Source organism: Sinocyclocheilus anshuiensis, unplaced genomic scaffold (assembly GCF_001515605.1).
Source record: "Sinocyclocheilus anshuiensis isolate Anshui unplaced genomic scaffold, SAMN03320099.WGS_v1.1 scaffold584, whole genome shotgun sequence".
In the NCBI taxonomy this organism is placed as follows: Eukaryota; Metazoa; Chordata; class Actinopteri; order Cypriniformes; family Cyprinidae; genus Sinocyclocheilus; species Sinocyclocheilus anshuiensis.
Window position 1 is genome coordinate 564,802 of NW_015557089.1, and position 12,148 is coordinate 576,949.

A 12,148-nucleotide genomic window follows, 5' to 3' on the forward strand; every position below is an offset into this window, starting at 1 on the left:
ATATGTTGTTTTATAAAAAAAAAAAAAAAAAAAAACTGAAATAATTAGTTCACCTCCCGAGTCGTCTGGTTTGAGTCATTCGTTCTTTTGTCACTTGAAAAGAACAAATAAATTATTATAGTTGACCTACACTGGAAGCTTGTTTTTCTCAATGCAAACTTACCTTTAAGCAGAACCTAAAATATCAATCTCAGTAAAATGTCATAGCCACCTGTATAATCAATTCTGTTTCCAGTACATAGCCAATGCGGCCGTCCTGTGATGAAAGAATGAGCAACTCAGACCAGGAGGTTCGGAAGGTCAACAAATCATTACTGTTTCCTGCATTGAAAAGTGACCTGTACAGGAAACAGAACTGATTAGTTCACCTCCCAAGTCATTTTTTTTCTCATGCACGAAAGGATGTTACTCATGCATGGTCACGAACGCAATAACAAATCTTTCTCTGAATCAACACGCTACTCCCGAGTCGTTTAAAATATATGAATCGTTCATGAGTGACCCATCACTACTCAGAACACCTTTGCAGCTGCATTGTAACACCCTGGCATCATGGCGGCGACTCTTGCGTGGGTAAGCAGCATTTAGTGTACGTTTACACGACACCATTTTCAAATTAAAACAGAAAACGTTTTGAAGGGTTTTGGTGGTTCATTCACACAACAACAGCATTTTGAGGGGCCTGAAAACACAAACTTTTGAAAACGGATTTCAAAAAGTTCATTTTTTTTTTTTTGCTCTGTTAAAACTACATGAATGTGAACTTGTGAAGACTGTGACACAAGTCGCACATTTTGCATTTATCCTTAATCAAACACATCTAATTCAATTCATCAGCTCATAAGTAGAGACTCCAAGACCTAAAATGGGTTTGTCAGACATGCGGAGACATGCGAATTGTGCAGAGTTGGTGGTACTCTAGGAACGTGGTTGGAAACACCTGGCTTCCTTTGTACTTCCCTTGTTTTATGAGAGCGTATTATAAATGTTTCTTGATTGCATATTTCAAACGTCCACCTCAAAAGATATTAATTTATTATGTCCTTGAGGTCCAGGAAGTGCATGATATAGCCATGCCGCTTTTGGTGCATCTGCACAACCTGCCCTTGGCTTGCCCGGCAAAATGCGGACACCACGCCCCTTTCTGACTGGCTTCCCAGAGACACTTTAATCCCTTTTCAATATGCATTTCCATTTAAAATAAACCCCTCCTCTGAGGTGTGAGGCCTCACTCCTGTCCTATCGCCCTACCAGAAACAGGTAACATGTTTCACTTATGTACACTTCCGGTGTGAGAGGACGCTGGCGCGGTGTGGTTGCCGCTTCTCCACCAGAAATAGACATAGACATAGAAATAGAAAGATAAACTGGCTTTATCAAACTGCACTGTTCATTTGTTTGAAAATTGCGATTGCACGATTAGCTGTTTTGTTGGCTTGGACTGAAATATATGGTGACTATGATCTACTGTACTTCATGCAAACAGCTGTGTTTGGATTCCTAACTCACCTGGATTTAACCTGTTAGCAACATGCTGTTTCGTTGCTTTTCAGTTATATTTTTTATTGTGATTTTAACTGGAGCTTACGGCAAGAAATACTTCGAACACTTGGACTTCACCATGGTAAAATATACCTTCCAGCTGAACTGTTAAATTTACAGCACTGTCTACCTCCTCCTACCTGAGTTTTGCAAACGCTGCGATCACTGCATCTTCTCCGCCGACCCAAATATGTTCATCAGGGATCCCGTTGGAGTCTTCATACAGGTGGTGCCGGAGTAAACACAGTTTGGTCGGAAAGGCGCTTGGATCGTCATCACAAAATGGCGCCCGTTGTTTGTTTTCGCTAATCTCTCCTATCCTCATAAATCTACTGCGTTGATTGGAGGTGTCTTTCTTGAAGAAATCAGGTTTGCGCATCTGAAAACTCACTCCATAAAAAATAAAGCGACTTCAATTTGTGACATTATTGTGGACAAGAATCTGGACTTTCTTTGTCTCTGTGAAACGTGGCATCAGCCAAATGACTATTTGAATCTTAATATGTGTGTCTTACCAGGCTACACTTACATTGATCAACCACGAACCACTGGTAAAGGTGGCGGTCTTGCTGTTATTTATAGATCTGATGTCTCCGTCACTGAAGTTACACTACCTTGCTTTTCTTCATTTGAATGTTTGGCGTTCAAATTGAACAGTTATTCACCAATTCTTGTCTTAAATATCTACCGTCCTCCAAAACTTAACGCTGCATTTTTCTCTGATTTTACTGAGCTTTTGACACTTGTCAGTGCAATTTGTTCAGCTATTGTTTTAACTGGTGATTTTAATATCCATATGGACAATCAAAATTGCAATAATACTGTTTGTTTTATGGAAACATTAGAGTGTTTTAATCTCACTCAATATGTCAATTTCCCAACACATAAGTATGGTCATATATTGGACTTGGTTTGTGCTACAGGTGTGACTATTGACCAGCTTGAGTGTACTGATGTATCATTTATAAGTGATCACAAATGTATTACTTTTAGTGTGTTTCCACCTTCTCCGCAGACAACCAAGGAGCATGTAATTATTAGAGATATTGACCTAGACACTTTTATACATACTATCGGTGAACTACCAGTTGTGACATCCATTGATCAATATAATGCTGCCTTTACGTCTATTCTGGATGAGTTTGCCCCCGTGAAGAAACATGCTGTTTCTTTTAAGAGGTCTTCTCCATGGTATACATCTGAGCTTCGTGAGCTTAAGACAGCTGGTAGGCAGTTGGAGTGACAATATAGGAAATCTGGCCTAACAGTTCACAAACTTATGTATGAACAGCATCAGATTGAGTACCATAATTATTTGAAAATTGCAAAAACAGAGTTAGTAGTGGGTTTTCCAATCCACGAGTATTGTTTAATACAATTAATAATCTAACCCAACCAATCACTATGGTTAATTGCCTCACCACAGAGCAGTTCAATGATTTTCTTAATATTTCTCATGTAAAATCGAGAACATTTATAATACTATTGCATCTGTCTCTGCTTCATCTGAACTATTAGACCTGCATCCCTTTACTTCCCCTCCTGTTTTCAAGTTTTACTGCTGTTCTGATTTTATTTCAAAATTGGTTTCAGCAATGAATTCTTCGTTTTCTATACTTGATCTACTTCCTACTAGTGTTTTGAAGACGTGTCTGCCAGTTATTATTCCTCATATTAAAGCAATTGTGAACACTTCACTTGTTTCAGGGATTGTCCCCCAAGCACAGTAGCAGCAGTCAAACCAGTTCTTTAAAAATTCGGGAGTGATACTGCCGACATGTCTAATTATAGGCCTATCTCAAACTTGCCATTTGTTGCTAAGGTTCTTGAGTGTGTGGTAGTTGGTCAGCTACTAATCATTTCTCTGCGAGCAGACTACTAGAACCTTTTCAATCAGGGTTTAGGTCTGGACACAGTACGGAGACTGCCCTTTTGAGGGTAATGAATGATCTCCTTGTTGCAGCAGATTCTGGGGCTTGTGGCATTTTGGCTTTGTTAGATCTCAGTGCTGCATTCGATACCATTTGTCATACTATACCACTGGACATATTACATAAGTGGATTGGTCTTTCTGGTATAGCTTTAAAATGGTTTGAATCATATCTTTCAGAACACACTCGATTTGTCTATTCTGGTACAAACAGATCTCAGACTGTTCCATTGCAGCAGGCCATCCCTCAGGGGTCGGTATTGGGTCCTACTCTTTTCAGCATTTATATGTTGCCTCTTGGGCAGATTATTCAAAAGTATGGTCTGGGTTATCATTGCTATGCAGAAGATACCCAGATTTACATTAGTACTCAATATGATGTTACATCAGCACTTTCAACTTTATCTGCTTGTTTACTGGAAATACAGGTCTGGATGAAACAGAACTTTCTACAGTTAAACTGTTCAAAAACTGAAGTTCTTCTGATTGGCACTTCAACTGCTGTAAATAGATGTAATAATTTTAAACTTACAGTGGATGAGTGCCAGATTCTCCCTTCTGTACAGGTGCAGAATTTGGGTGTGATTTCTGATGCACAGCTGACTTTTAACACTCATTTTAAGAATGTTACTAAAGTAGCTTTTTATCATCTTCAGAATATTGCACGTATACGACCGTTTCTCTCTATGCCTGATGCAGAAAGGCTTATTCATGCCTTTATAACATCCAGGCTTGATTACTGTAATTCTCTTTTTTCAGGGTTACCTGCAAATATGATTAGGAGGCTGCAATATGTGCAAAATTCAGCTGCTCGTGTTTTAACTTACACACCATCCCGCAGTCATATCACTCCTGTGCTTTCTCAACTACACTGGCTTCCAGTTCAATCACGTATTGATTTTAAAGTTCTTATCTTAACCTATAAAGCAGTACATGGGCTGGCCCCAGAGTATATTTGTAATTTGGTCACAGTGTCTACAACATCTAGGTCTCTCCACTCTGCTGGTTCTCTTACTCTGTACCAAACTCAAAACTATGGCTGGGAGGTCATTCTCTTGTATTGCTCTCAGGTTGTGGAATTCTCTGCCTTTTCCTATTAGAGATGCTCTGTCAATTGATTGTTTTAAGAAATTACTCAAAACATATATCTTTAGTGAAGCTTTTAAGTTATAATCTTACAGTTGTTGTTGCCATTGTTGTTATTGTGTTGTCATTGTGATTGTTATTATGGAGTAGTGTTGTTTCTTTTATTGTTGTTTTATACTGTTGTAGCTAGCGCCTTGAGTGTAAGAAAGGCACATTACAAATCAAATGTATTATTGTTATTATTACCACGATACCTTGACCTGAACCCAGTGGAGTGACTCTGAAAATATTCTGTCTGCAATCCACAATCTGCAGGCAGTTGACTGGGGCATCAGCTCTACATTCGGTAATAGATATTCAGTTGTCACTCCGATAGCTTCCTAAATTTGCCTCCTGCCCTAAAAAGGTCCAGGACGCTTGAGGTGGCAACTGATAACGGAAAGGGTTGTTGGCATTCCCGTCAGATTTCACCTCAAACTCTTTGTCTAGAGCTCTTAAACACACCAGACCCATGTGCCTCAGGACAGAACGAGTCTAGTCAGTGAAAGAAAGGAGGGGAGAGACAGAGAAGGGAAAGCAGCTTTTAAAAGCCCAAGTTATCTCTTCCCACTCTCTCCTGTCCTTTATCATCCCTCCCCTCCGCTCTGCCTGAGAGCTGTCGACGTCTTCTTCTAGTTCCTCTTTTACTTTTCTCATCTCTCGTACTTATTGTGAGGAAAAGAGTCTTGTAACCAGAGGGGTCTTAACTATTTCTCAGAACATACATTAAATATTCACGGCATTAGCATATGCACTCTCCAATACTGATTTAATTGAAAACATCTTTTTAAAAATGTGAAGACGTGCCCTTTCCACCCGGAGAGATGGCCTGCGGCTAATTTAAAGCCACTTGCCCTTTTAAATGGCACATTTTAGTAGGGAACATGGAAAGTGCTAGACCACCCTGTAGTGTGAGATGAGAAAGAAACAATGAAAGGATATTTTGCAACCACCTCTTTCTCTACCTGTAATTGCAAGCCGGCATGTATGTGTGTGTGTGTGGAAAAATACTCAAAACGAGAGTTTTGAACACACTGACTTTTTATCTGTTTCTCTGGGCTTTTATGGTGATTGCCTGAATGCCTTGGCATCACAAACAGGGTCTCAGTTAAATGTTTGGCAGCAGAGAGGCAAAACTATTAATAATGCTTATATTTAGGGTTAGAGAGTTGCACTTAAGGTGCAAATCATCCCGTACAGTTGCAAAAGACTGTGAGATAAGCCTACAGTTAGACAAAAAGATCTCAGAGACCCCACAAAATGTCTGAAGACACTGTCAGAAAACACTCTCCAAAGTCCCAAGGTGTTGCTAAGCTGTTCTGGGCGGTTGCTGGACTATTGGTAGGCAGATGTTAAAGCAAAGGTGTCCAAATTCGGTCCTGGAGGGCCAGTGTCCTGCAGAGGTCAGCTCCAACCCCAATTAAACACACCTAAACCAGCTAATTAAGGTCTTACTAGGCTTAGTAGAAACTTCCAGGCAGGTGTGTTGAGGCAAGCTGGAGTTAACCTCTTCAGGACACCGGCCCTCCAGTACCGCCCTTACGAAAAATAAGTTTATTCAAGTGTACTATTAGTATACTTCTTTTAAACTAAAAAATAGGAAAGTATACTTTCAGTCTACTTTTTATGTACTTTTCAGAAATGTGCTTTATGTACTTCTCTGAAATATACTTAAAATTACATTTAAGTATACTTATATGTAAAAGTATAAATATATTTGAGCTACAGTATACTTGTGCTCCAGGAATCCATATTTTCATTGTTATACTGTAGGGGGCGCTATTACACATCTTCTGTACAGAATTTTCAAAACACTAGCGAAGAAGAAACCAAAACAACAGATGCTTCCACATGTATTCTAACACGATCATCAGACATAAAACAGCATCAAAACTGTGTAACGTTATGGAATAAAATGTCAACCCATGAAGAGCTTTGGGGTGTTGATTGACTCCATCTACATTTATATTATCATTCTGAATCCAATTCATAGTCTTTTTTCAGCTTTTTTGTTCAAAATGTTGTTTATTTTTTTATTAAACTTACCCACATTCATGTGTTTTAAAAAAAAATGCATGACACTAGAATAAAGTGTTTTTGTTTACAAGCAGATACCCTATTATTTATTTCGATGTTTTGTATGTTCAGATATTCATATAACAAATCATATACAAATGAATACCTAAATAGGGACATAGTAGTATACTTAAAGTATGATGTAAAGTTCACTTAAAAAAAATTATACTGCAGTATAAACTACTAAACTAGTAGTTTACTGAGAATATACTTCAAAGTGTACTAAACATGCTACAAGTATTTAATTAGTAAACTATCAGTATACCTATAAGTTCACTTTTAGTATAGTTGCAGTACAAACTAAAACATAGATGTAAACTAGTTGTGTACTCAAAGTGTACTACTGTTATACTTAAAAATATACTTTTATATACTAGAAAGTGGGCCAATTTAGTCCCAAGGAGTATTGAAATAGTACACTTACAAGTATACTACTAGTACACTGATATTTGTATACTTACTACATAAAGTATACTTAAAAATATACTTGAAATTTACTTAAGTATACCTAATAAAATAAACTTGAAGTATACTTCTTTTTGGTAAGGGCGAGTTTGGAGACCCCTGTGCTAAAGTGTTCTGGATGGTTACTAGGGCTTTGAAAGGTGTCTGCTAGGGTGTTTAGAGTAGTTAATAGGGCATTGCGAGGTATTTGCTCAGGAGTTCATTGTGGTTGTTAAAGTGTTCTGGGTTGTTAAGGTTGCATCCTTGTACCCCATTTACCATATTTTACTACCTTAAGGAAACATATCTACCCTTAAAAGTTGCATATTAGTACTTCAGAGTAGTAATAGGACACAGAGTTGTTCCTTTAGGGGTGTTGCCCAACTGACAAGCTGATGAATCCCTAAAGGTACAATTTTTTTATTTTTTTCCTGACAGAGTAATGATACCTCAAATCATGTGATTTATTGAGCTGAGGTGTGCTATTATTTCTTTAAATGATCAGACTTACAATTTTTGTCTGGTGAATGATGAAAACCGATAAAAAAATCGGAGGAGCCAAATCACATCAAGGGACCATATCATTAAGAGTTGGACTCTTTTGTCTTGGCAAGTAACCATCTAGTAACACTCTAGAAATCATTTGAAACACACTGCCATTGACTTTTAAAAGTCTTCTTGTGGTCTGCTATACCAGACTGCTGTAACAGGATGTTGTTTGTGGAGCATTTTGATGAGTCGCAATTTTCCTCTGAAACATATTTGCTTGCAGTTCCAATATCCCCATTTCAATTTACTTTTAAGGTGCACAAGCAAGTAAACTGTGAAATAGGGAGATTAAAGTGGATAAAGTGGAAGGGAATTTTAATGCATTTCTCTTTCTTGGAAAACAAAAACAAAAAACAAAACAAAACAAAAAGCAAAAAAAATAATTTACATCTCAAATACTTCAGGAGCTCATGTAAAGCTTGTGAGAGGCTGTCACTTTGAAGACGAGGAAATTCAGAGACTTAATTTTATTAAATTCACCTGCCTCTCACTGGGGAAATAACACAAGTATGGAGCTCTGGGATATGTGGTGTTGTCACTGCTAAATGCTCGTTGTTGATTTGACAGGAAGTGACAGCTAATACTGACTCCAGAGTCACACTTCTCTTCATGTTTGCGTAAGCAAAAAGCATATAAACAAGCATCCCGAGGGTCCCTTTCCCCAGTGACAAAGTGAAGAAAGCATATATACAGTAAGTGCAAACTCACTCTAGTAATGGATGACAGGTATTGTTTTGCTATTGATTGGGTTAGAGTCTGGACGTCTAAGGATCCTATTCAAAAAGTAAGGATTTGGAAATGGAGTTAGGGGTTTGTTTATGTTCGTTAGTGTCAAGGAACCCAAATTACAATGGAAACTGATAGATGACCCAAAAATAGGATTCTGCATGTGTGTCCATCGGAGAAACCTAAGTAATAGGAAAACCGACCTTAGACAAAGAAATATAAATATGCATAAGAAATGTAAAATGTTTGTTTCTGCCGGAGGAAAGTATTGAAGCCTGTTTCCACCTCTAAGTAAAAAATTTAAACAGGCAATTGTGAGAGTTTAAAATAAGAAGTCGCAATTGTGAGATATAAAGTCACAATTACGAGAAATAAAGTTAACATTGGAAGACATTGTAACTAAAATAAAGTCACAATTGGGAGGCATAAAATCGCAAATGGATGATATAAAATAGCAATCAAGAGAAATAAAGTGGCACTAGCGAGTTGTGAAGGCAGAACAAGAAGATACAATGTTGCAAAAAAGAAATAGTCACAATTAAGAGAAAGTTAGTTGTTATTGAAAGGTATAAAGTCGGAATTGACATATAAACTGACAATTGTTAGAAATATACTTGAAATTGCAACTATTTCACACAATGCGAGTTTTATAGGGAGGAAAAAGTGTTGCAATTAGGAGAAATAAAGTCAGAATTAGAAGTTATAAAGTCACAACCAATTGTTGGAGGAGTTGCGTTTATGAGACGTTGCAGTTGGAAGATAAAATGTTGTAAATGTGAAAAATAAAGTGCAATTCCTTTTTTTTTCAATCTGTCAGGTTTCCATAGGAAAGTGAATCTCTAAAGTATAGTGCACTAATGTCTGCTACTTCTAGAGTAATGTGTCTGGTTCATTGTTGTGATTGTCCAAGCTTGTTGTCCCACAGTCTGTCAAAGCAAGGCCTGATTCTTCCTTCTCATTCCACATTTTAGTCTCTCTCTCTCTCTCTCTCTCTCTCTCTCTCTCTCTCTCTCTCTCTTTCCCCAATGTGAGCTTTTCAATTACTGCTCTGTTTCAATTACACACCGTGTGTAGAATAACACCGTCTTAATAGCTGCCTTGTTAATTGATTTGAACAGTGGATGGAACGGACCACAGGTCTATCGGGAAGCTCCTGCGGCAGAGGAGCCCTGATGACTGGCAGGTGGAAAACAGAGTGAGAGAGAGTTTGAAGTTGAAGGCTATATCTCTGAGCTCTGGCCTTTTGGTTCCGGCTGATTAGCGGTTTCATAGACTAGGGTATTAAAGGTATAGCTGAGGTCAGGGATGGGTCAGTGACAGGCGCTGTTTGATTTTACCCTTCAATCTCTTTTGCTGTTATCATATCCAACCATACCTGGAAAGAGAAAGGAAATGACAATTCTGTGATCATTTGCTCGACCCTCATATTGTTCCAAACCTGTTTGGCTTTTATTATCCATGGAGCATGAGAGTAATTTCACATAATCTTCAAGCTTCTATTGTCCATACAATAAAAAGGACCAAGCAGTACCATAAAGTACAAAAAGTACCATAACATATAATGACAGAAGTCCATGTGACCTGCTACATGTATATTTCAAGTATCCTGAAGCTATATGTTAGCTTTGTGAGGAACAGACCGAAATTTAAAGTTGTCGCTCACGTAAAATCTTGAAATCCACCGTAACTCAAATCTCATTCGTATTTCTGCATAATTAAACTTTGTTTGTGATTGTTCACAAGATCGTTATCTCTGTTGCTCACACAAAATACTTTTGAGTCGTATGGACTTCTTTTATGATACTTTTGGCAAGTTTGGAAGCAATATAATTTTTGGAAGTAATATAGTAACTATAATATAACATAATTTGATGAGGCATCATGTCACTAAAAGAATGATGAGAAATATCCATCTGTGAACATGTACCAACAATTATAAAAATGAGTGCAAAAATAACGCAACAGACCAACGTATTTTGTAAGCTTATTTTTTTTTGCGTAAAACATACCCTACACAAGTATGCAAATGTAGACGCCTTTATCTATGCAAACTTGGTTTTGTGTGTTTCTGGTTACAAAATGTGTCAGATCACAAGTTGTAACTGAATGCAAGTTGCATTGTCAGTGTTGTTGCAAGGAGCCAATATTATCATAAACATCATTAATTATCTTGTTTTCTTTCAGATCAAGTACTGTCATAGAGGCGCAACAGTATAATGATAATCTTTCTATTGACTAACTTTGTGGTAGTTTTTGTCATTTTTTGGTTATATTTATGTTTAACTGAACATATTTTGACAAGGCATATTAAAAACATAGCACTCATGTCACGACACACTAAAAGAATGGCAAGAAATTTCACAGCAGCCAAATAACGTATAATGCAACAACGCGTATTCTGTGAATGTCCACTTTTATGCAAGCATGTTTTAATCAAGTATGCAAATTTAGTTGCTTATAGCTATGCCAGCTTGGTTTCACGTGTTTCTGCATTGCGAAATGTTTCAGATCACAATTCGTAACTCAACGCAAGTGCGCGTCACATTTTCAACATTGTGGCAAGAAGCCAGTATTAACAAATAATCTTCTATTATTGTCTGTTTCCTCTTTCAGGTTGAGTACTAGCATATCGGTGCAATAGTTTGACGAGAACCTGTATGTTAGTTGAATTCATTATGTTTATTGCTTGCTACCTAAATGTATTAGCTAATACATTTAGTATAATGACAGAGGCATTTGAAAGTAACTCTATCTCCCCCTAGAGTATGGAGGATATGTTCAAGCGCACATGTGTATAGTTTTTTTGTGGTCTAGTCGTACGATTTCTGGTAAAAATGTAAATCGCAACAGAATTGTAAATCGCAACTTATCCATGCTTGCATCGCAAACCACAAATTCTGACAGCACTTTTCCATGAATTTTCCATATTTGCTTTTCAAGGACATGCCTGAGAGAAAATGAAGTCATTCATACCACAACAAAGCCCTCACTGCATTCTATCTCAATGATGAGAGGTTTAACGTCCCCAGGCATGAAATAATCTCTTCCTTTCCCATCATGCCCGGAGGTGCTGGGTGTTAATTACGGGCCACGCTGATTTAAGATGTCAGTTTTACAGTCGGAGACACCAGCTGGCTGCAGCTTTTCTCCACTTCCCGATTATCTCGCTCCCTTTCTCTCAGACATACAAGTACACTACGTAATCCCTGTTTACTCTCAAGCCAAGCAATCAGATAATTCAGCAATGGCAAGGCCAGGTTTTGGGCCGAATGTTCTAGGCGGGAGCCTGCCAGTGTTCCACTTCTTCTCCCAGAGGCCCCCGCACACATACTTTCGGGCCCCTGGTGCACAAAGTGCTAATACAGGATTTTTTCTTTGGCCTGTAATGAGTCCATTTTTTTTTTCTTAAGAAATTAAGTAGTCTTCTAGTGCTGTGTGGTGTGAAACGCATATCTTCTTTTCCTCAAATTACAGCCCAAGGGGTTTATTTAAACAAACAGTCTGGTAGTAATAATAATGCTTTTTCTATAATGATGCTGTTGTTAGTCGGTCCCTCTGCTTGCAGCCTTGCATATTTCAATTCAAGAAAGTGCTGGAATGTTGTGGAATCGCTTTCATGCAGTTTTGTTTTCCATTGTGAAACTCGCTCTAATAATCACCTCAGTACACTGCAGATGTTCGATACTTTTTATGGACACAAACACTAAAAAAAGTTGTATTTTGCCTTTATGTCTTAAGGCTATTATAATTGGGGGG